This window comes from Coffea arabica, chromosome 6c (genome assembly GCF_036785885.1).
Source record: "Coffea arabica cultivar ET-39 chromosome 6c, Coffea Arabica ET-39 HiFi, whole genome shotgun sequence".
Classification (NCBI taxonomy): domain Eukaryota; kingdom Viridiplantae; phylum Streptophyta; class Magnoliopsida; order Gentianales; family Rubiaceae; genus Coffea; species Coffea arabica.
Window position 1 is genome coordinate 57,834,838 of NC_092320.1, and position 24,853 is coordinate 57,859,690.

The 24,853-nt window shown below is 35.7% G+C and overlaps 1 long non-coding RNA gene across 2 annotated transcripts; it reads left to right on the plus strand.

The window, feature by feature from the left end:
- Window positions 1–21,373: 21,373 nt before the first annotated feature.
- LOC113691472 (uncharacterized) lies at window positions 21,374–22,730 on the plus strand. Of its 2 annotated transcripts, XR_011816239.1 has the most exons (3): window positions 21,374–21,388; window positions 21,505–21,717; window positions 22,284–22,730. It is a non-coding gene; the product is annotated as an uncharacterized lncRNA (long non-coding RNA). The 2 variants fall into 2 exon arrangements; XR_011816238.1 differs by lacking the exon at window positions 21,374–21,388 and having other exon boundaries at window positions 21,397–21,717.
- The last annotated feature ends 2,123 nt before the right edge of the window (window positions 22,731–24,853 follow it).

Below are 24,853 nucleotides of genomic sequence, written 5' to 3' on the forward strand. Positions count from 1 at the left end.
TTTGTTTTTGTGAAATTCTGATAGCTCAAGTGATGGCCGCATGGTAATTAGTCTAGAATTTTAAGTTTAGTTTGGTCTTTTGGTTGTAGTTTAATTACTCTCTAAGTCCTGAAATTTTTATAATTTTATGCATGAACTCCTAACTTCATTTGTATTTTCGTGGGAAATTTCTTACATTGATTTTTAACACATGTAGCTTTAAGAAAAACTTATTAGACATGTACTTGTTACACTTTTAGTATAGGTTACGTGTCTAATAATATTTGCAATTAACACAATTTACGATATGCATGTCATATATTTATTTAATTCGTAAAATTTTCTACACTTCTAGACATGTACTTATTGAATTTATTTTCAAAATTCTCAATTTATAGGGATTCAATAAGACATTTAAGGTAACCGTTTATTCGTTATATATAATTTTTCTCATATCAAAGTAAATAAAATAAAATAATTTTAGGGTATACACATAATTTTCTCGGGTTCTCACATCCTTCCCCCCTTAAAGAAATTTCACCATCGAAATTCGTACCTTCCATTATAAAGAGTTCCAGGTATTCTTTTCGCATCTTATCTTCTAGTTCCTAGGTTGCTTCCTGTATCTCTTAAATGCAACCCGTGTATAATTCGTAATGGATAATTTTACCTCCCGTTCCCTATGTTGATTTACAAACCCAACCACTTGATCCTGTCGGGGTGCTATACACTCTAAAAGGCCAGTCATCCGATTTAAAGCAGTAGCTACTAGATCACTTATATGGGTTCCTTGTTCCTAGTTTTGGTTAATTGCAGATTCCTGCTCTTCCCCTTGCTCTTGGGTTTGCCTAGGTTTATGGCTTCGTCGTCGTGGTCCAACTTCTATATCTCACTACCAATTTATATACATAATTGACAATTAACTACATATACTTAGGTTAACAAGCAATCTCAATCCAAAAGCTAGCAAATTCATCAAAGCAATCCAAAAGCTACATATACATATCCATCGGTCAAGTTAATTTGGGATTTTTTTTTTCCATGGAGTGATTTAGACGAAGTTGAAAGATGAATCAAATTACTCAATACTCGAATCGAAATCTGATTGGTAAAAATTCGTTCGATCTTAGTTTCCCAATTCTCAATTAATCAAGCCAAATTTGAACAGCATTTTATGTTCTATAACAGTCAAATTTGATATAAAACTTGTTCAAACTCGATTTGACAAATAAACAAACCAAACTTTAAAGATAATAGCCAATATAATTTTGGAATGATAATGGACTCTAATTAAAATCCACCCATCAAGTTAATCTGGGATGTTTCTTTCCATGGAGTGATTTAGGAACTCTAGGATCCAACCGCAAACGCGATATCAAACTTTGAGAGACAAACTTCACTAAACGCAACCAATAATTGAATAAAAAAACAAATGCTTTGGATATATTTAAGAAAACTTAATAATTAGGATTTCCAGTCACAGAGCTGCAACTATTTACGCCATAACGTTAGTGTCTTTCCCTTATATATGATATATTTATTTCATCATTGCTTTCAGCATCTATTTCATCTTTGTTTCCTACTTTTCTTTCAAAATATTTTACCATACAAAAATTTCTTTATTCATACTACAAAATCCATCCTAACTTGAAAAAATATTTGAATTAGGGTTCACACTTTGCGAAAACCTAATAAGCAAAAGATAGTGTATGATCGAAATAACGTAGAAGGAGAAAAGATTAAAAAAAATCAAATCTGTCTTCCAATTAATTTTGCAGCAAATCAATGGGGAACCACCAATTTCAGCACAAAATATAATGATAAACAGAGGGAGAACAGAAGATGAAGTACTTTTTATGATGATTTTGTTACAAACTAAATATTTGTTAATTAAATATTTTGATAATCAATACAGGCTTCAATAAGCTACTCATTTCTAGCAATGAAATGGCACAATATGGTAAGCCATCAATATAAACTCAGTTTATACTGAAAGTATATAGAAGATTTACTCTTTTAGCTCATTGCATTTGGTGTCATTTGCTCCGTAAAAGAGTTAAAGTGCTTTAGTGTGAACATGTATGCAATTGAAGCAGTCAAAGTAGTTCTACACTTCTCATAATGGCTCCAACCCTCACCTCCAATGTGTTTTCCTTTTTCAATACTTTTTGTGCTTTTTATATGTCTCTATGGCACCCAATTTAAAAAAAAAAAAAAACCAAGCACATATTTTAATACTACCAAAAAGAAGGAGAAAAATGCTTGGGTAGAAATAGTTTGTCGACTCATTTGTAGACCATATTGGTATTCAAGAATAATTACTTTTGACATACGATGACATACAAAAAGTGGTAGTTATCATGTATGATGATGCAGGAAAATTAATGTATCTCTTAAAAATGTATATGATTCACAAGTAAACTCATATACCAAGAACCTACTAAAGTGTTTTTCAAAGAGAAAAAAAATGAAGAAATAAGTGTCCTGCCAATATAGGACCTAACACTCTACCGACACAACCCCCCCAAAAAAAAAAGGAGAGATTGAAACTTGATTTGCCGATATGTCCAAAATTGTTTCCCTCATTTATGCTTGTGTGAGGAACCAAAAAACATTTATAACAAAGAATGCTGATTGAAAAGGAACTAACAAATAAGATATGGATCACTTTGACATTCAATCAGTAGCAACCATGTCAACTTGTTGCATAATGCGCGCAGTTTTTTGACTTCCAATCCATTGTATTTTGCTTCTTTTGCTCATGACCCTACACACGTGGTACATTGAACAAATCTGACTTGCTTAATCTAGCAAGTGGTGCCTGTCCATATGCATCAAAGTCTACTACTTGACCTGTACCACTGAGCACAACTCATTGAGTTCATATTATTGATTGATAAAGTTGATCTCAGAAAAATATTAAAAATAAATCATTAATTTAGGGATCGAGACCTCATAAGTTGAATTTCTATCTAGTTTATGTAGTTCAAACTGACTATTATAATTCTTATAATATTTATTGTAAACTCACGTAGTTTAGATGTAAACTTGAATCTATCAACTTATAAGTAAATTCTTGAATTATGATGAAAAAAAAAAAGAGTTTCTACAAGTAAAGCTATTGGTGGAGGCGAATCTAAAATGAGGTTGTTCGCATTTGTTGAATGCGAACTTAACGAGCTAGGATATATATATATATTTTAAAAGAAAGTACCTCGTATTTCTCAGTCTCTTTCACCTAAACCCAAAAATAGAGCTCCGTTCTTTACGTCAAACATTCGGCATTCAAATCCATAAGCAGAGGGGCAGAAATTGGAACGAAACTTTGCACATCCAGCTCACTCTCTCGTCTTTTGCGTAGCTAGACACCAGTCCAAGCTTCCAAGAGGAAATTGCCCAAAATCCCTCAATCTCTTTCTTTCTCGTCGGTTGTTGTCCGCCATTGTTGAGCTTCCACCAGACGCCATTTGCACGCCAACCAGCTGCCATTTCTGCCTCAGCAGTCATCCCCAACCAAATTTGTGACCCTTTGCGCTGCACATTTTCTTTTCCCTTCGCAAATGGCTTTCAAATTCGTGGCTGTGCTCTGTAGCTCACAAACAGCATAAAAGGTATGAACTTTTGTTGCAAAGCCTGATTTTTATGCGTTTTATATTTATTTAATACTTTAATCCGATGTAAAGTTCAGATTTGATGTCAAATTTGGATGTAAATATCATGTGGGTTGTGCTGCTTTTTCCATTTTTTTCTGTCGAGTCTGAGGAAATATCTTCAGGGAGGGGAAATCCTTGGGTCAAATGACCCACTGCACCGCAGAGCCAGAGTAAACGTAAATGCAGAAAGAAAACGACAGAGACAGATGTAGATAAAATTAGTGGTATTTGCATATAACTTCACAGCTAGTCCTGCTTCATTTTCTTTTGAGTTACCGATAACTTTGACTTGGTTCTAGTGTTCATGTGACCAGCCATTTGGCATTTTTGCATGATACCAGTAAGTTGGATTTCGTGATTAGCATCCACGGTATTGGCATTGCTATTTATAACTTGGCAATTTTGAAAGTTTACTAGCTGGCTGCTTAATATACGGTTAATGCTTAAAATATGCTGAATCAATTAGGATTCTCTTAGTGAATAGTCTGTTTGTGGCATTCTAGTGGCTAAGTTAAGTTGTCCATCTTTTAGTTTTGTTGTAATGCTGTTTCTTCAGTACCTTGATGGGTTGTAATGCTACCAGACCAGTAAGGTTTCAGGTTCTAGTTCATGCTTTTGTAACCCCCCCAAAAAAAAAAAAACTGCTATTAGCTACTTACTATTAAACGATGCAATTTGTTTTACCTTTTTAAGTAGTGGTATGTATTAGCTACTTGTTTTGAAGTTTTGCTTCTTATTGAGAAACTATGTATAGTTTTGAGATGCAGGAAAAACCTGTAGGTCCTTGCACCATATATCTAGTCTTACAATTCTGAGTTATCACTGTTAACAATTCTAGATCATCAACATTTGCATAATGAGGCTCGCTTAGGTAATACACCTAAATAACTGTTTTTGCATGGCTAGAAACCTTGAGGTACCCAGTCCATTTGCTATTCAAGACACACTGCTGGCACAGTGGTCTTTCTTTCTGCAACATTCAACCTTCTTCCATCTTAAATCTGATCATTGAGTATAGTCAGTAAGGTCCATCCTAATATGATTGGATTTTGAAGAATCTAAATATTTTGTACTTGCATGTAGGCTTATGAATGCATGGAAGTTTTGATCCCAATCTTAGTTAATTGTGAGGGCAACTGTGAATTTTTCTTGGTTGAGGAACTAGAATGAATATACCCATTCCGGACTGTACAACTCCTCTGTTTTTATTTTTATATTTTAAATCTGTTCATACAATCAACCATGGAAAAAATTGCAAGCTCGGTAGAAGCAAGAGTTGGGGATTGGGGCATACAACCTGTATAAGGGTCACTTTTTTGAAGAAATTCTAATGCCATGAAGTTTGAGTTTGACAATGGCATATTAGTTTCTAAAAAGCAAAAGAAACAATGGCATAATTTCTAGTTCTTGACGATGGCATATGGTGAATATTCTAGAAACCAACTTAACCTCTAGGACTTCTTAGCATATGGAGAATATGCTAGAAACGAACTTAACCTCTTGGACTTCTTAGCATTCTATTCATTTTCAGTCTCACTTGCGTAGTTAGCCTTTTAGTTCTGCCACCTAGTTAAATTATTGCAGAATGCCTTGCTTTATGTTACCTTAGCAACAGGGGTTAAAATGATCTTGGTACATCATGGACGCCAGTCCAATCCAAAATTCTTGAACCAAATTGAAGAGTTTATTTCTTATAGCTGTCATGAATTTTCTGGTGTTTGAAGCAAGTGATTGTAAATTGTATGCTTAAAGTGTTTGATTTTTCCTTATAATGGAATTTATGGTTGGATAAGCATCTAGAAACATATTAACTTGATCAGAAAATTCACAAGGCTTGTAGGTGGAAGTTTATGTTGGTTTTTGAGATAATTGAGCTGATCACTTCCTGTACATATCTCAGGAAATTGATCAAGGTTGTGTTGTTTTGTGTACATCAATGTTTGAACAGAACTTATAACAGGTTCCATATACAGCTTGACTCGCTTTGGTTAACACTCTGCTTAGCAAGTTGTCATATCCATATTGTTGGAGATGGAGGAGCTACGGCAACTCTCCCAAGCATTTATATCAACTAGTAATAGTTCACGTGCTTTGCACGTGATTGTAATATTTTAAAATATATTATTTTTCAGATACTAAAAATTTTTTATGAAATTTTGATCATCAACATCATAATATAGTATTTTTATGTTATTTATTTTTTTAAGCTAGTTACTTTTAAAAATTTTATTAAATGAAAAGAGACAGAAAACATTCCAATGTAGTTGGCATATCCCTTAAGATTGAATTTGAAATCATGAATGAAACACTTTTTGATTTATAGCTTGAATTCTAACATATCAAATATTGATAATATCATGTTTTACCAAAAGTATTGTATATACATGACTCTATTGCATATAAACCACAATCATCAAAATTTTTTATAAACGAAGAATATAATTAAGTTAGAAAAATAAACATACATGTAATTTGAATTCTTTGTATTATGTTAATTCTATTTTTGTCAATAATGGAGTATAAATGATCCACCACGTAAAGTTTTTTTGGCTTGTACATTCTAACAATTGAAATTTTATAGATAGAGATAGTTGGAGTTTTTCTATTTTCCTTTTCTTTTATTCATGTTTTTAGCACAATCCAATGCGAAGTTAGTGATATTTTTAACATTTCAAGAATTTTAAGTGATATTAGACAAACCCTCAAGGGAGGTTTCCAAGAATGAATTTCTTTTTTTTTTCTGAGTTTCTTTTTTTTCTGGGATTTTTTGTTTTCTGAATTGAAATGGTTTTTCTGATTGGCAATTTATTGAGCGTTCTTGTTCTTTCGTTTTGTCTCTTATTTGCTTGCCATGCCTAGTCTTCAATGATGGTGTCATTTGTTGATGCATTTGGTCTCGTGTTTGAGTTGTAAATTCGTGTGATTAGATAGATATTTTTTGGAGCGATATTTAAGCAAGAAAGTGTAAATTCCTGTGATTTTATGGATGTATACAAGGCGTTTGTGAAAATTCCTGAACAGAAGTTGCTAACTTCTGCAATATATGAGGCGTCCTCCTGCCTCAAAGATGATGAATTAAGTGAAGTTGTGGATATAATATGAAATGCACCGCTCTGGATATAATTTGTTTCAGCTTGATTTAATAATGATATACACACAAGAACAATAAGCTGACTCGTATTACCCCAAAAAATTTTCGTCATAATCCACTTGATTATAGGAAGAAGCAATAGGAACCCAATAGTACATGATAGAGTTCCAAAAATGCAGCGCCACGAATAGAAACAGCAACAGCAGCCAAGCTGCTCCTCCCACATGATTTTGCTTTCCTTTACGCATCCCTATGTGATTCTCATAGCAGCTCAACAGGTTTAAACTGCCTTTTAGAAGATATTTCAGGGTCAAGAACTTGGTATCAGGGGGAGGTCTACAACTGTTTATGAATGTAGTGGAAGCTGGAGGTTGTAGTCACTAAGAAAGAACTTGGTATCTGGGGGAGGGCTTATAGGGATTATTAGACAGCTATTTATGAATGTAGTGGAAGCAACAGGTTGTAGTCACCAAGTTATGCCATGGTTGGATTAAATGGTCATATTTTGATCAAAGTAAAAATAGAATGAAAGGCAAAGAGCTTGCTTTGGTTATTGCAAAAAAAAAAAAAAAAAAATGGCACTAAGACCTGTGAATATTTTGATTCAGCTCTCCTGATTTTGAAAATTCTTATTAGAAGTTTTTTTTTCCAATTGAAGGGGAAAAAATGCTTGCATTCTATATTTTTAAAGAAGAGTTGTGTTTAAATTTAAGAAGCATTGATAATTGATATCATCATGCTTTGACTTGCCATGCAGGAGTGGCTACTGGTTTTGCTGCTAGAGACATCCTTGGGAATGTCCTCAGTGGGCTATCTGTACAGATCTCACGTCAAATTTACCACTTAACTGTTGGGGCCTCCACATCGTTGTCCTATACATGTGAAGTAGCTTGCATACAGTCTCATTTTTTGTTTTAAACAAGTACCAAGAATTAAGAAGAGTATTTTTGAATTGCTCTATTGCTTGGTTTCAGATGTCTAAAAATGAATGTTCAGTGCATTTCCAGCAATCTTCAGCTTGTAGTTCTTGTTCATTGAAATTCAAAGCAATGACATTCATCGCAAGAAATTGCTCCTTGCTTTTGCCCGTGTCAAATGGCTTAACCTCAGCTCTCTCTCAAGTTCCTCAACAGGATTAAGAATCCCTCTTAATTAGGTTGTTTTAGTTTAACTCCATTGAGGAGGGTACATACATCCAACCCGGCCTTGGTTAATTTTCTTACTATGGTATACTTTTGAAGGTGGTGCAATACAACTCAACTACCGCATTCCAGTGTACTTTTTTCTTTAATTTTTTTTTGTGGTCTTTTATTGAGCAAGCATGTTAGTTCCTTCCAAGTAAGAAATGTCAAAAAAGATATAGATGCAATTTGCAAGTTCCATATTCCAAATCAACCATTATTTTGAATATGAACACAGTTCATTAATTCTTGAATTGTTAGTACAAACACCCTCTACTTGATTACTTTTATATGCCAACAAGCATTTGCTTATCATCACTCTTCACTAAAATATGTGCATATATAGATAGCCCTGTGCATTTCCACTCTCCTCGTTGGACCGCAGAGCATAGAAGAACATATCCACACTAAAGTAATTAGGCAACCAATTCGGAGCAATAATGCCTCTTCTCAAAAACATTCATATGGCTTATCCATATTATTCATATGGATTTATTCCTCTATGATAAATGCCAATGCAAAAACAAAAATGATCGTGAGCTCCTAATTAAAAAAAAAAAAGCAAATTTTGAATATAATTTTCTAGGAATTTACATTTATCGAATGCGAGATCCAAATTATTTAGTCCTCGCACTCAATGAATGCATAAACAATTATTTTTTAAAAAATAAGATTGTACTAGACATTGCATTTAGTAAATGAGATATCTGCAAAATAAATATTTTTTTAATTAAAATATTTAATTTTTTTAATTAAATATTTAGTACTCGAAGAAAACAAATATTTTTTAAATTTATATTTGAAGGATCTCGCATTTATTAGTAAATGCGAGCTCCAAGAAAACAAATTTACTATTACATGCGAGCTATAAAAAAACAAAAATATTTTTTATATTTACTTTTTTTAGGAGCTCGCATTTACTCATAGAAAATAAATATTTTTTAAAGGAGAGCTCTGACAGGACAATATTTTTCATTTCGTGACAGCTCTAACATAAACAAAAAGAAAATGATGTCTTTGTTGATGGATTTCAATTTTCAACAATCAGTGCATTATCATATGAAAATGATGGTTATCTACTGCCTATTTCTTTACATCCTTATTAGCACTGATAAACAAACACTATATTGAGATTCCTTTCCTACGCTATGACAATAAACTGGTCCCTGGGGCAAGATAAATCACTTCCTTTGGTCTAAAAGCAAGGTTCGTCAACTGGCTTCAAGTAGACATACTGAAATATTAGCAAATTCTGCCATCTGTGTCTTGAACACTATCTTTGGCTTTACCATTTGCTATGACAGGCAAATTCTTCAGTTCTTCAGAGAGCACGAATGTTCCCTTTCTTGATTTTTTCCTGTTATCTTTTCCATGAACAAGTGATACTAAATTTCTGACTATGGATTTTGTTGTAGATAAACTGTAATTCGTTGTACCTTTCTTATGTTGCTGCAATGGATTCCAGTTACCTGAAAAATGTGTAATCTGATAATTGTACATGTCATTTTGCAGGCACTGGATGCCTTTAATACAGCTGTGGTGTCCCCAGTATATTATGTTATGTTTACATCCCTCACCATCCTAGCTAGCATTATAATGTTTAAGGTACTTTCATTTGGCTTTTATTATTAGCTTTTTCCTTTCGTGTATATATATATATATATATATATATATATATATATATATTTTAGTGTTGTGGATTGGGAGGAGGAGGGACGAATCAGAGCAACAAAAGGCTGACTTTCAAACTTTTCATGCAGGACTGGGACAGTCAAAATGCATCGCAAATTGTCTCTGAAGTATGTGGCTTTGTGACTATCCTGTCTGGAACATTCCTTCTCCACAAGACCAAGGACATGGGAGGTGTAAGCAGCACTAGTAACACGACCGTGCCATCTCCTGTATTCCTGGCATCACGCCAGAATTCTGGGGTCTGAGCTTTGAGATGAGATCGCATTCTGCGGTCTGTGGTCTGAGCACAGTGACCTCGTATTTAAGAGATGCGAGGTAACTGACCTCGCATTTAAGAGATGCGAGGTCTGGTTTTCTTTTTTCTTTTTTTTTTTTGGATTTCGTTGGAGGAAAATTCAAGAGACTTCGCATTCAGCAAATGCGAGTTGAGGGAGCTCGTATTTGCTGAATGCGAAGATCCCTTGGATGGAACCCCACACTCAAAATGCCCCATTTGTAGAATTTTTTTAAAATTCATCATAATTTTAGAAATTTCTCATCAACTTATACAACTAAATTGATGCACAGTTTATAATTACTTCAAAATTGTACTAAGTTTATACCAGAAGTAATACAAATTATAATAATCAGTTTGAACTCGACGTTTTTCAACTTGTGAGGTCAGATCCCGAACACAGACTAATTTTTTGCTATATATACATGTCATCTTTACTCTTTTCAAACACGAATTGCAAAGAGATTAAAGATTGGAAATGGCTAAATCTCAACTGATCAGCTACAAGACCTTGGTTGCAGTCCTCTTCTGCTTTCTCCTCATTGCTTCAATCGGTTAGTTGTCAAAAACTTCCACTATTTATACCAAACTTTGCAGTGAATCACGCACCTGAAGTCATTCTTTATTCCAATTTCCCAAGTATGTAATGCTCTGGCATGTTGTCATATATCAATATTACCATTACATAACAAAATTTTAAAAAGAATTAGTATAGTACTTAACTACTAATAATAGTCTTAAGTCCAAGAGAGATTATCAAAGTTGGATACAAAAATGCAACTCTCTTGCACTACATAAACAAATGGATTTTTGTTTATTTTCTGAGATGCGGTCATCAACTTTTTCTTTTCTGTCAACCGGCATTTATAACTTAGCCCCTCACTTGTTCTCGTTCTTTACTTAGGCCTACTATACTTCCTTATGAAAATTAAGAGTTGCATGAAAACCACATATTTACATTAATCTTTAGGGCCCTTTAGAAACTATTAGAAAGGGTAAACTTGATTTAGCTTTACTAAGCATCATGCTCTGATCACATAAACAAAAACAATTAACAAAAAAAACTGAAAATTTTTAACATGTTCTTGCTTATTGTATACAGAGTTACAGATGGCGGAGGTAGTAGGAAAAATTTGCTCGAAGCGCAGCCAGACATGGACTGGGATATGCATAAAAACTGAGAATTGCGATAGCCAATGCAAGAGTTGGGAGGGAGCTCAGCATGCAGCTTGTCACAGAAGCGGCTTTGGATTTCCTTGCTTCTGTTATTTTAAATGCTGAGGGAAATCTCCATCTTTGGTTCCATTAAAACTGTCTGTGTTTCCTGTTTCTGGAGTTACAAAAAGCTAGCTGCTGCACATTCCCAAGATTTGCATGTAGAAAATGGGAACAAATGCTATACTAGGCATAACTATGAACGTCCAGAGAAGTTTTACTATTGCTAAATAAGGATATGGCATTCCCATTTGATCTGTTTGTTAATGTTATTTCTTGTTATCCTAATATTAGAATATTATGCAAGAATCTTGTATTGAATTTTATTTTCTAATATAAAAGGTCATGTAAAGTCGGCTGCCACAGATGACCATGGCAAGGTGCCAGCGAAAGTGATTGGGAAGACGTCTACCTTGCGGCTGCAGATGGCCGCGGCTGAGCCTCAGGCGGGACCGATACTTACGAACCTTGTTCCTATCAGCACGAAGGATAATGTGGGAGGGCAGTCCAACGAGAGTCTTGATGGGGCAGTTATGCGACCACCCACTATAGATATGCATCCAGATTTTGCTGTGGGGAAGAGTGTCGCGGCTGACAGTCAGGCAATGGCCGCCGTGGAAGAGACAAGCGAAGGGGAGGTGACTGCCTTGCCTGGGACTGGTGAGGGGAGCATCAAATCTAGTGGAAAGGGGATGGCAAAGGAGGCTGGTGGGGTGCAAGCAAAAGGGCGGACAGCAAGGGATTTAGCTGACGCAGGGAGGACTGAGGAACTACAGGAAACTCAGCGACGGGTGGGAAATTTATCCCCTAGGGGCGGATGTCACAGGAATGCTGTTCAAGGGGAGGCGTCGCTGCTGGAAACATTGCATATAGACCCGGTGGTGATCTCTGGCAACCATGAGTAGGAGAAAATGGGACTGAAGGAGATGTCCTTTGCAAAGTCGCGAGGTATTCGTGCAGGTTTCCCTTCTGATAGAACTCTAAGATCCATGGTTAATGCATCAACAAATTCCTTCTCTGTCTTATCTGATGATTAAGTTGCTTTTTTGGAATATAAGGGGAGTGACTTGAGCTCATAATTTAAAAAGACTGAGGAAACTTATCAAACTGTACTCATTACAATTAGTGGTAATTGTTGAACTAAAGACGGGGTTGGAGAATATTACTGATATTAGACTAAAGTTGGGGATGGACTGTTGCATAACCAATCAGTGGGGTTCTGTTTGGGTGTTTTACTGGTCTTTGTTTAACTGTTAGAGTATCGGGAAGTCGCCCCAATATTTAACTATTCAAGTACAATCTCACCTATTTCCAGCTTCCATTAGTTTGTCATGTATTCATACTAAACGCACGGACCAAGAAAGGGATTTCAATGTGATTACAAATGAGGGGGAAAAAAGGGGCAGTTTGCCATTCACACCGACGGAAGGATTGGATTTCTTGAATTTCATGTCAGTGGCGGGAGTGAGTGATGCGGGGTACTCTGGGTCGAGGTATATCTGGTGTAATAATCACTCGAGTGCAGCTCGGATTTGGAAGCGCCTTGACATACTACTAATAAGTGAGTTAGCTTTGGAGATGCAGCAACAAGTCATGGTCCAGCATTTGGGGCGTGATCCATCAGATCACTCCCCGTTACGAGGTTGGACAATAAACCCAGGCCATTTCGCTTTTTGAATGTTTGGACCACACATAAGGACTTGTTGGGGTGGTTAAAGATTGCTGGTCTTAATCGGTCAGTGGGTGTCCCCTGCATATATTGGCAATGAAGCTTCGGAATGTTAAACAATTTCTCAAACAATGGTCTAAGAATTTGTTTGGTGATATTTTTGAGGTAGCTCGATGCACAAAGCATGAGGTAGTGGATGCCGAGATGAAATACGACCTGAATCCCTTGGATCAATTGCGCTGTGAGCTGCATCATGCTCGAGGGCGGCTACGGCGCGCGCTGACACTCGAGGAGGGTTTTTGGAGGCAGAAAGCACGGGTGAAGTGGCTTTTGGACGGGGACAGGAACTCCAAATTCTTTCACTTAGTGGTAGTAGAAAGGAGACGTTGGGCAGTGATTCATCGGATTAGGAAGGCGGATGGAGAGTGGATCGAGGAGGAGCCACAGATTGGTGATACGGCGGTATGCTTCTTCTAGGAGCTTTTCAAGGCAGAGGGAGGCTCGACATCCAATGAAATTTTAAAGTTCATTCCGAAACTGGTCACTGCCCAGGACAATTCGCTGTTAATGGAGATTCCTTCTCTTCAAGGCGTCAAGGACAAAATCTTTGCACTGGATGAGGAGAGCGCAGCGGGCCCAGATGGATTCACAGGGAAATTCTTCACCTTCGCATGGGAGATGGTAGCCACGGATGTGTACAGGGTGGTAGTGAGATTTTTCTATGGTGCTGAGCTCCCTCAGAGTATCACAGCTACCTCAATTGTTCTACTGCCAAAGGTGGAAAACCCACAAGACTTTACTCAGTTTCGGCCCATAAGTCTGTGCAATTTTGCTAGCAAAATCATCTCCAAGTTTCTATCGAAGAGATTGGCTAAGATATTACTCCGGATCATATCTCCACAGCAGAGCGGTTTTGTGCAAGGGCGACAAATTGCGGATAATTTTTTGCTAGCTCTGGAGTTATTAACAGATATCAAGAAGACAAATCGAGGTGGTAACGTGGTGATTAAATTAGACATGATGAAAGCATATGATAGAGTCTCATGATATTCTCTTCTGCAAGTGCTTCGTCACTTCGGGTTCAGTGAGACTTAGATAGACATGACATGGCACTTGGTCTCTAATGTCTGGTTTTCGGTATTGGTTAATGGCTCTCCACAAGATTTTTTCAAGTCTTCATGGGGCTTACGACAAGTGGATCCCATATCGCCAGCCTTATTCATTATTGAAGCAGAAGTGTTGTCTCGAGCCCTAAATACTTTAGTCACACAGTGGCGATTCACCCCTTTTAAACTACCTCCTCATTGCCCTATAGTATCATACTTGGCGTACGATGATGATGTTATCATATTCTCCAATGGTATGAGATCTTCTCTAAAATCGATTAAAAGGGTACTGGAGGAATATAGTGTTGCATCAAGCCAATGGATCAATCCCCAAAAAAGCTGCTTCTTGACTCATCCGCGGTTTCCGTCACAGAGAGCAGCATTGATTGGATAGGTACTTGGGTTTCCAAAGCGAGCTTTCCCGATACTATACCTAGGATGTCTGTTGTACGTAGGAAGGCGAAAAAAAGTTTACTTTGCAGATATATATAATGCAGTGGCGGCTCATATCCTGTCATGGATGAATCAGGTTTTGTTAGCCAGAGATAGAGTGGTATTGATTAAGACTGTGTTATCCTCAATGCCGAATCATTTGCTCACAGCTTCTTCTCCTCTAAAGGGGATATTCGTGGCATTAGAGAAGTTATTTGCAAATTTCTTATGGGGGTCATCTGATTTTGGTACTAAATTCCACTAGATGCGGTTGAAGGATTTGTGTCGGCAGCGAGAAGAGGGGGTATTGGTCTACGTGGTATTAGGGAGGTCTACGACTTAATCTCGATTAAACTCTAGTGAAAATTTTGACAATAGCAGTCGCTATGGGCAGAGTTTATGTCAAGAAATTATTGCGTGGGGTTGAATCCTTGTCTAGTTGAGGATAGCCATTGGAATTCCCATACGTGGAGGAGGATGGTTGCGGTGCAGCAAGTAGGGGAGGACCACATTAGCTGGATCGTACAGCAAGGATCGATGGATTTTTGGCTTGACAACTGGATGGGATCAGGAGTCTTATGCAACAAGGTGGAAATCTTCCATGACCATTTGGTGGCTGATTTTGTCGATCGGGGGGGCTGGAATGTCGCCATGCTTAATCAGTATTTGGATGCCGCTCTAGCAGGGTGAGTTTTGGAGGTTGCACCCCCATCCTCCCATCCTTTTAGGGCAATGATAGAATGGTTTGGACCTTGACAAATTCTGCCACCTTTTCCACATTATCGGCCTACTCACTTGTCGAACGGGTTACTAACAGCTCATGGCTTTCTGCCTTTGTCTGGCAGCAGTCTTCCAATTAAAATCTCTTTCTTTATACTGCGACAGCTGCAGGGCGGGCTCCCTCTTAAGGACCAATTGAGGAGATTTGGGATAAGCAGCCCCTCTAGGTGTTGGTGTTGCCAGGATCCACGGGAGGAGGACCCGAATCATGTTTTTTGTTCAAGAAAAGGGGCAAGATTGGTTTGGTGTCATTTCGATATTAATGTTGGTGAAATGAGGGAGGTGAATACGGTGCGACATATGGTATGGTTTTGGTGGTTAAGGAGAGGGGATAACATATATTTGAAGTTTTTGAATAGTGTTCTCCCGTCGGTGATTTGCTGGGAATTATGGAGGACAAAGAATAGGAAGGTTTTTGAAGGACGGAGAATGAGGGTCAGGGAGACTGTGAGTCGGATAGTCCAATTGCTAAGTGACATCTTTCATGTACAGCTCCCGAGGATTTAGTGGTCAGATTCCTCGTGGGAAAAGATGCTTCGAGAGTTGGTTAACCGACAAAAGAGGATGATCATTCAGTCGGTCAGGTGGGTATCCCCGCAGGGGGGGTACAAGTTAAATTCGAATGGATGTTCTCTGGGGAACCCAGGATTGAGTGGAGGAGGTGGTCTAGTGCGTGATTGTCTAGGTAATTTTGTATTTGGTTACTCGGAGCACTTTGGGACAATGACTAGTCTGCATGCGGAGCTTCGGGCGCTGCTACTTGGCATTAGATACTGTATTACTCGAGGGTACTTGGAGTTACACTTAGAGGCAGATTCTCTTACCCTTATTTGGATCGTTCAAGGGGTTAGTGCTTGCCCATGGCAGTTGCAGAGGGAGCTGGATGAGTTGCTTATGTTTAAACAACATTTTCAAATGATTTCACATTGTTACAGGGAAGCGAATGCTCCTGCTGACCGTCTTGCAAATTTGGGTGCTGATTCTAATGCAGGTCAGGTGTTTAATAGGTTTTCAGATCTACCACGATTGGTCAAGGGGGGATATTGGAATGGATAAGTTAGGGTTTTCATCATTTCGTAGACAAGTAATTGGTTATCTGTGAATGTATTCAGCCAGTGTAAGCATGATTACAACATTAATGGAAAGTTCAATTTTTTTCAAAAAAATAACGGACAAAAGCACTCTTCATGTCCAGTTGGCTATTGTATTGCATGGAGTGAGATGTGATGGTACATGAAGTATCTAAATAATTTTGGGATATGATGTATGTGAAAAGAAAACTATTTTTTGGAATATTATTTATATATCAATTATGTTTGGTACTTTTTTCTTTACTCTTTACTTTGTTCCATTTTACATTTTTCTTATTCTTTTCTGTCTTGTATGACTAGTTATTTTAATTTTTTAGTATTATTATTCGTATAGTATTTTTAATGAACTTCAACTTATTCTCTTTTCATCTCTTTTCTATGTTCAATTATTAGTAGTAACAATAATTGCAAAGCATATTTTGTATGGTATTCAAATTATTTAGGTATATCTAAAACAAATGAGCTTATAACAAATCTAATTATTAGTAGTAAAGTGGCAATTAATAAGATTAAAATAAAAACAAAAATATTAGTAGCAGTATATTATTCGTTAACGACACTTTTTTAGAAATTTTTTACTCATTTGAGAAGATAAAATTTTTGTACTTTTTGTTTTCTTTTTGGAAAACAAAATTATTCTAAATAATATTTTGCTTGCACTACAAACACAATTTCCAATCAACTTTTTATTTTTCCAATCATTTTTTTTTACATACATCACATCCCAAAAAATACTACAATAGTTATTTCAAATAATTTTCTTCTTGGATTGTGAATAGTCCATGAAGTGCATAGAGGTGCTATTCTTCCACACCTACATCTTGAGCAGAAGTTTGTTGCTTCATATGCATTGCCTGAGCTACAACTGTTAGGATTGTGCTCCATGTGTGTAGAAAACTGTGCGGCATCTGTGAAGAAAAGGAAATAAAGGATGTGATGAAGATGATAATAAATGAGCAGAATGGACAAGTGATGGTAGGTGGAGATAGCCATTTATACTCATTTGGAAGGAAGGCAATTTTGTTAGGAAATTTCAACAGACAGAGCTTGCAAGACACGCGCTTTGTTTGACCATGAAATTTGTGAATGATAGTTTTCTTAGGGTGCAAAGTACCTATAAACATACTTTGGGATGTATTGTGCAATAGTTATAAAAGTTCAAGACAGTTTTTTGCATTTAACCTTTATTTTTATCTTCTGCACAAGAACTATATTGATCAAACTTTAAAACATGGAGGTTTTTGACTTAATGGGAATTAGGTTGTTTGTTAGAAAGAAGCTGCAAAATGGACTAGAGAAAGGTGGAGGCGGTTTGGGATGTAAAGATTGGTAGTTGATGGAAATTTTGTTTTGAGAAAGCATTGAGGTTGAATTTCTTTGAAATATTAGTGTTTGTTTAGGGTGAGAGTTTTGGGGCAAGGTGAAGAGCCCTGGTTGGGATTTTTTGGCTGCTGGATTGGTTTGATTATATTGGATCAAATTTGGGTTTTCTATATCGGCAGAAGTGTGGGCCTTCCAACCTACTTACTTTAATCCTTAAAGGATTCCCTTGATTGGGAATATATTATAATTAAGATTTAATATTAGCAATTAGGAGTGATCTTTACCTATAACTATCCATTTAATAATAGAAGAAAAGGGCAGCTTCCACACCACATTAAAAAAAAATGCAAGCTTTAGTTGGGGAAGCGCTTGAGCACTTATGAAGCTTGGGTTGACAATTGGATATCCAGCACTGAAAACCGTTTTTACATTGGATGGTTTGGTCTTTTGATGATCTGAAGTTTGTTTGGAACATAAATGGTTCATGGAGTCGAGGAAGGAATTAGGAAACTTTGTTTTCTCCTTTTTTCTTTTCAATTTGAAAAGGGTAATTTAGGATATTTGAAAAAAATTTTAGTTTGACATTAAAAGTCAGGGAGGTTTGTGCAATTTAAAAATTTGAGACGAGCAATATGAAATTTTTAGAAACCACAAGGAAGGTTCTGAAATTATTCCCTAATAATAAGCTTGTGGTCTGTACTTATTGGTAGGGTGAGAAATTTTATTCAATGTAGTAGGGGGCAGGGTCAGAGCTATTTACATTTGAGGGTGGGTAATTGCTCCCTCAAATTTTTAAAATTTCCTTTTATACCTTACAATTATTGTCAATTGTATTTTTATTTAGTTATAGTTTAATAGTTTGTATCCTCTCAAACTACCGAAATTGTGTATTGCACCCCCACAAACAAAATAATAGTGGGTACTTACTAAAATTTAAATTAATCAAAACCCCATTATAATAAGAAACAAGTGAAGCAAAATCCAAAAAATATGAAATAAGATAATACATGTATAAAAAGTCAAATGATATGATATTAGATTGAAAGAAATATTAAAGGGATAGCCAATTATATTTATTGTATTGAAGAGATAAAAGAGCTAATTATGGGGAAAGAAGAACAAAAAAAAATACACGTAGAATATTTCTACGTTACAAAAGATTTCTCAGAATATTTCTTTGTTTGCTAAATTTGAATTATGCTATACTATTACTTCTTTATTTGGTTGATTTATTAACTCACTCTCTGATTATTTGTAATTGTATAACTTATTTGGGTATTAAATACACTGCAATTTAATACTCACTGATTGTGCATATAATTTTGTAAAACACAAATACTAGTTATTCAACTAACTAATAAAACACGAAGAAATGCTAATTCTAATTTTGCTTTTCAAGAAAACATTTCTTAAGATTAGTCGCATTATGCTAACTATCAATTAATAGTACAATATATTACCCATCATATAAGAAATTAGGCGTTTTCGCATCTTGTAGTTGTCCATACCATCAAGATAGTTGTTTTGAGCCTTGACCAATTCCAACTACCATCAATATTGTTGGCTCTCAATTCAATCCTTATATTGACCAACAATAAACAATTGTCCCTCGTGATTTTGGTCATGACTCCACCATTTTGGTCGTGACTCCGCCATGCTTTGTTTCACTTACGAGTTACAAAGGAGGAAACAAAGAAAGGAAATACAAAAAATTTCTCATCCTTTTGTTTTTTATGCATGCATACGTACAATCGTGCCATTCCTTGGAAATTTGCTCATACCACACTATTGTGCTATTTTCTCTGAAATTTTCAACAATCATGCGAGCAGTAAGAAACTATTTCTAAAGAAATGGCACTATCAAAGATATATTGACTTATATATTATAATCATGCTGAAGCTCCAAGGAAGATTACTTGACAAAGAAACGTTGGGGAAGAATAATTTTATCTGAACGACTTTTTTAGTGGCATATATTATGTCTTGCACACAGGCAATTAAAATTTGAATATGGAAGTTGAAGATTAATACCTAATTACTCCGTGTGCTTTTGAATTAAAAGGATGAAAATTTTGTTTCCAAGAATGGCATTTACACAAGGAGGCGTCACCTAATATTTACATCCGGCTACAATATTTCAGTTTTACTCTAATAGTATCTCGAGGCATCCTGTTAGAGCAAAACTATAGAAAGTGTTTGTTTCTTGTTATAAATGTTTCACGCAACTTGATAATTTGACTCTCATTTATTATAACAGCCTGATGTATGTTGCGTATTGGTGTAGGGTGAACATTACTATGGATGCAAGGTTTGATTTGGTAGAGCTAATATAATACATGCGTGGATCGAAATCAAGGACACTATATTACCATTAGTCAACTATCCAAACTTATTACTAATTAGCGTACAGGTTTGGTGTAGTTGGCAGGCTACCTCTAATATTATATTGTCTGCGACTTTGTCTCCTCAAGATAATCGAGACGGGATCAAATAAAAGTTATTATATCAGGGTTAAGAACTATTTCCAATTATTTACCAAACTAGGTTTTCAAGATTACCAGTGAATACTATTTCTTTTTTCTTCTTCTTTTGCATTGGAGAGCTAAAATCCATAATGACGTAACCAAACTCTTAGAGTCAGAATCAACTAATTAAAAAAAAAATATTCAAAGTTCCAAAAACTCTAATACATGTCAAAGTTACACAAGATTTTTTTTCCATCTCTCTCCACACCTTTTCCATCTCCAATTGGCAGGCATGATATTTGAACCCTGAATCTAACAGTAGAAAAGATTTTGAGTGCAGTGAGTAGACTAATCTCTCAAACAATCGATCAAAACAAGATTCTTCAGTGGTAAGCCTTCAAGTAATTGATGAAATAAGCACCAGATCTCACAAGATCTTTCTCAAGAAACAAAATTTTAAAGAGTTTTTCCTGTAGTTTAATTTTTAGTAACAAGTAATGGCATATTTTACGAACACAAGGCGTTTGAAGAAGTGAAAGACATTGAACTAAAGTAATTACGTGCAATAAACTGTGAAAATTAGGGGCTGAAATTAGAAAACGATTCTTTCGAAGGAAGACAAAAGTATGCGTTAATCCTTAACAGGACACTGACAGCGATTTAGAATAACACTATGCGGCGAAGGATGTCCAAATTTAGTTCCCCACAATTATTAAGACGGTAGGAAATTAAGCTATCTTTTGATCTGTTCAAATTTTGTACCGGTCCTAATGCTATTAATTATGTCCTTGGATAAGTGATGTTTGCTGAATGTACCGGTCCTTATTCTATTCGTACATTTCCTTTTGTTTGATCTTCCACGGATATGAATGATTCAAATTTCAACGTATATCAAGTTGTTGAAAAGCTCGCTATATGTGCCCTGCTATAAATTCTTATCATCCTTGATTTTTTTATTCCACGCGCTTGGTAAAATACAAATAATGGACATGGTTAAATCTCAAGAAAACTTAAATAGATCATAGGTAAAAAGAATTCTAAAAGCTTATATTTCATCTTCCTTTACTAGATAGTCTTGGTTGTCAGAAAATAAAGCACAAGAATGTCCATTGAAAACTTGAGGGATATGGGGTTCAAGTTTCAATCCTCAATATAAATTTTGGACAATGTACATATGTATGTATACATTTATATACATGAATATGTGTGTGCAAACTGTATATGTATCATGCATGCAATAGCTCAATTATCAGCATTCCATTGCTGCCGTCCTTTCTGCCTTGTGGCTTCTACATTCGAAATTGATGTACCAAAATTCGGCATGCGTCCATCGATTGTATGTGAAAATGATGTAACCGTCGATCCCGCAACCAGATGAGTTTATACTTAAGCTTTGCGACATTATGCTAATGTTCATTATCTTTTCCACTAAAAGAGGTTAGAAATTGCTGGACTTAAAAATTTCAAATCTTAATGATGTTGATGCTCTGTTTAAACTCCTTTCGTAAGCTAATTCTGACTTAGACTTTGTCTTAATTCTTTGATATTTGTAGCTTTCTCTTAACAACTCAGCGATAAGAAGTTTCAACACAACTACCGATTAGGTTTTGGCAAATTGCACCATCTCTTGCTATAAATAGTTATCATCATTAACTTGTGTTCTCACAAGCATAGCTAACATAAGATATCGGAGATGGCTAAATCTCAATTCAGCTGCGCAACCTTCTTTGCCCTGCTCATCTGCTTCCTCCTCCTCGTACCAAATAGTAAGTTGTAGCTAGTCTTTAGTAAGAGAGTTTACACTTCTATAGTCTTAAATGGTGAACACGTGCATAGAATGGCGTATATTTGTACATTCCCAAAGTTTTAATTATTTGTCTCTACCTCTCTCTTAGTTAGAGAACTTCGAGTAGAACAAACAGAAATGGTTGTCACTAGCAACGAATTAGAATAGTTATAAGTGTGTATCATGTATATGTACACTCACAATCAAAATTTTACGAACTAATTTGTATTACATATGCGCCGTATGCTTTTCAATAAATGTTTTTGCTTAAAGTTTAGCCCTGTACTCTGCTTTTGAATTTTCTCTCGCGCTTTCTAATTTCTCGTGACATGTAATTATACTGCAAGTATACATGTATAGTGTTGCGAATAACAATACATGTGGCATAAAAATAGAAAATGGGATAAAGATTGACACAAAAAATGACATAGAGGAACCATGCCCTGTAATACTAACAAACACCTATCCCTTAGGTGGACGGGCTAGATCCCTGATATATACCATACACTTTGGACTAACTCTAATGTTTTGCTTTGTTTCATGCAGAGATGCCAATGGCTGAAGCTTCATTTTGCAAGAGGCTTGCCAAGAACTGGTCCGGGGATTGTTCCTCTGACAGGTGCTACAATTATTGCAAGTATACAGAGCATGTTTACTCCGGAGAATGTAATTGGAATGGCAATGGTCAGCATCGTTATTATGCTTGCTACTGTGTCTACAACTGTTGAAAGCCTACTATTTTCTGCAATTTGCAACGTACTTTGTATTCAAATAAAGGCGAACAATTCACTAGAATTGCATATGTGCCGCCAATAGTTGTTGTTCCTATGTCAGTTGCTAATAACGTACGGTGCTGTCTGTGTTATCATTGAAAAATCACTGCTCAGTGATAACTTAATCAGTCTATCCATGTGTGTCTGTTGCGATCTGTCTTGTATTCATTTAAATATAAATGGACTACCTCTGTCCAAGTATAAGGGTCATCTTCTGTGATTTCAACTTGTTATGAGTACATGTGATTATTATGTTTGGACTCTGATAAACACCAAAAATATCTGCTAAAGAATTGGATGCAAAAAAAAAAGTCTAATGAAAAAAAAGAAAGAAAGTCATATGCACAACCAATATTCTCCATGAAAAACAAAAAATAAACACTGATTGAAATATAAAAATTGGCCTTGAAAATCTTGCACTCCCTATGTGCCATATTTGAGGTTTTTTTTTTTTTGTTTTTTGAAAATCAAACTTTTTAAGAAAAAAAATGTAATTATTAAGTTTGAATGTACTGATTTTGGATGAACCTTAAACATGGCCCTCACATGGAGTGTAGTGGCACGCAAAAGGTATTTTTTTCAAATGGTAAAATGGAAAGTTGTGTTGATTTTGAAAAGATGACCCTTTGTTTGGAATATCCAAAAGGTGAAAACATGACACTAAAAAAGGATGGTTATTTTACCATTTTACTGTTTTACTTTCCTTTTTATTTTTTTTGAAGGTTTCCGTTGACTCTGGCTTAGCTTCCTTTAGTTTAGTTGAATAGAAAACCGAAGACCATGTAATTTATTTGTTTTCCATTAATTGACATCAATAGGGTGGGACGCATTATAAAAATTCATAATTTTTTCAAAGAGTGAGTTTGTAGGAGTTTTTGGTGAGGCACGGGCCCCAAGTGTAATTTTTTTTAAAAACTGGAAGTTGGGAAAATGTAAGGGAATAATAAATATTACTGCATGCTAAAGAAATACAAAATAAAAATTAATCAAAGCCATAAATAGGTATAATTATTCTATAATTAAAAGATTGTATTGTCTTGGTTATAGGGACTGTTTTCATTTTCTTTTACATCTAGATTTTAGATTTTTTTTTAAACCAAAAAGGTCAAAATCTAGAATATACCTAGGACTTAACTTAATTGATTCTGATTTTTTTTCTCCATAATTACATTCTATGATCAACTATTGCAAAATTTACAACAAACAAGAATAGGCTAAAAGAAGCATGAATACCAAAAAAATAAAATGCGGAAAAATTTTCTATAATATAATTAGATTGCAGGGAAAAATTATATCATATAATTATAAATTATAATTATTTAGTTAAATATAATTAGACCTATATAATATATTATAAATTTATTAATATTATATAATAATATATACGTATATTTATAAATGTATATTATATGTGCATATAATTATAATATATACATGTATGTAATATTAATAAGTTATATAATTATAATTATAATTATTATTTTAAATATAATAATATATAATAATAACTATATTTAATATGTAATATATATTATATTTATATATATATATTTTTTAAATCAAACTGTAATTCTTATTCCACCAAAACAATCAATAAGTTCCGCTTACATATGCCAAAATTTTCGAATAGAAGGCATGCCTAATCTATCCAGCCTGATTGCCCCGCGGGCCAACCTCGGGAACATACGAAAGCAATCATAGACTTTGACCTGGTGCTCAGGATGAGATATACCCACATTGGACAACGCATCAGCTACTGTGTTTGCTTCCCTATAGCAATGGGAGAATCGAGTAGGATCCTCGACTAACTGCCAAATTTGCCGGACCTCGCGTCGAATCTGCCACGGGCACTGGGTACGCCGCTGGAGAACCCCAACTAAGACCAAAGAATCCAATTGCACCCATAGATTAGTAAAACCCCTATTAGCACACGTTTGAAGCCCAACCAGAAGGGCCAAAGTCTCTGCGCGAAGACAAGTAGTTATTCCAAAGAAGGCCAAAAACGCAACCAGGGGTAGCCCCGTTGAATCCCGAAGAACCCCACCCCCTCCACCCACTCCCGGATTACCTTTAGAGCATCCATCCGTATTCAGTACCAACCTCCCCCTCTCCTTTGCCTCCCAGCGTACAAATTTGAAGCTAACACTGGCAGGCGAGTTTGAGCAATCATACAGCTGACCAAATGTTTGCACCCCAATCCTCTCTTTGAACTGAATCTCCACAATGGATTTAATCTCCGAGAAGATGGCTTGACAAATGGCTGAAGACCGCATTTGTTCACCCTCAAACATTGCTTTATTCCTAGCCTTCCAAATATGCCAACAGGTAAAACTTGGCAGGATA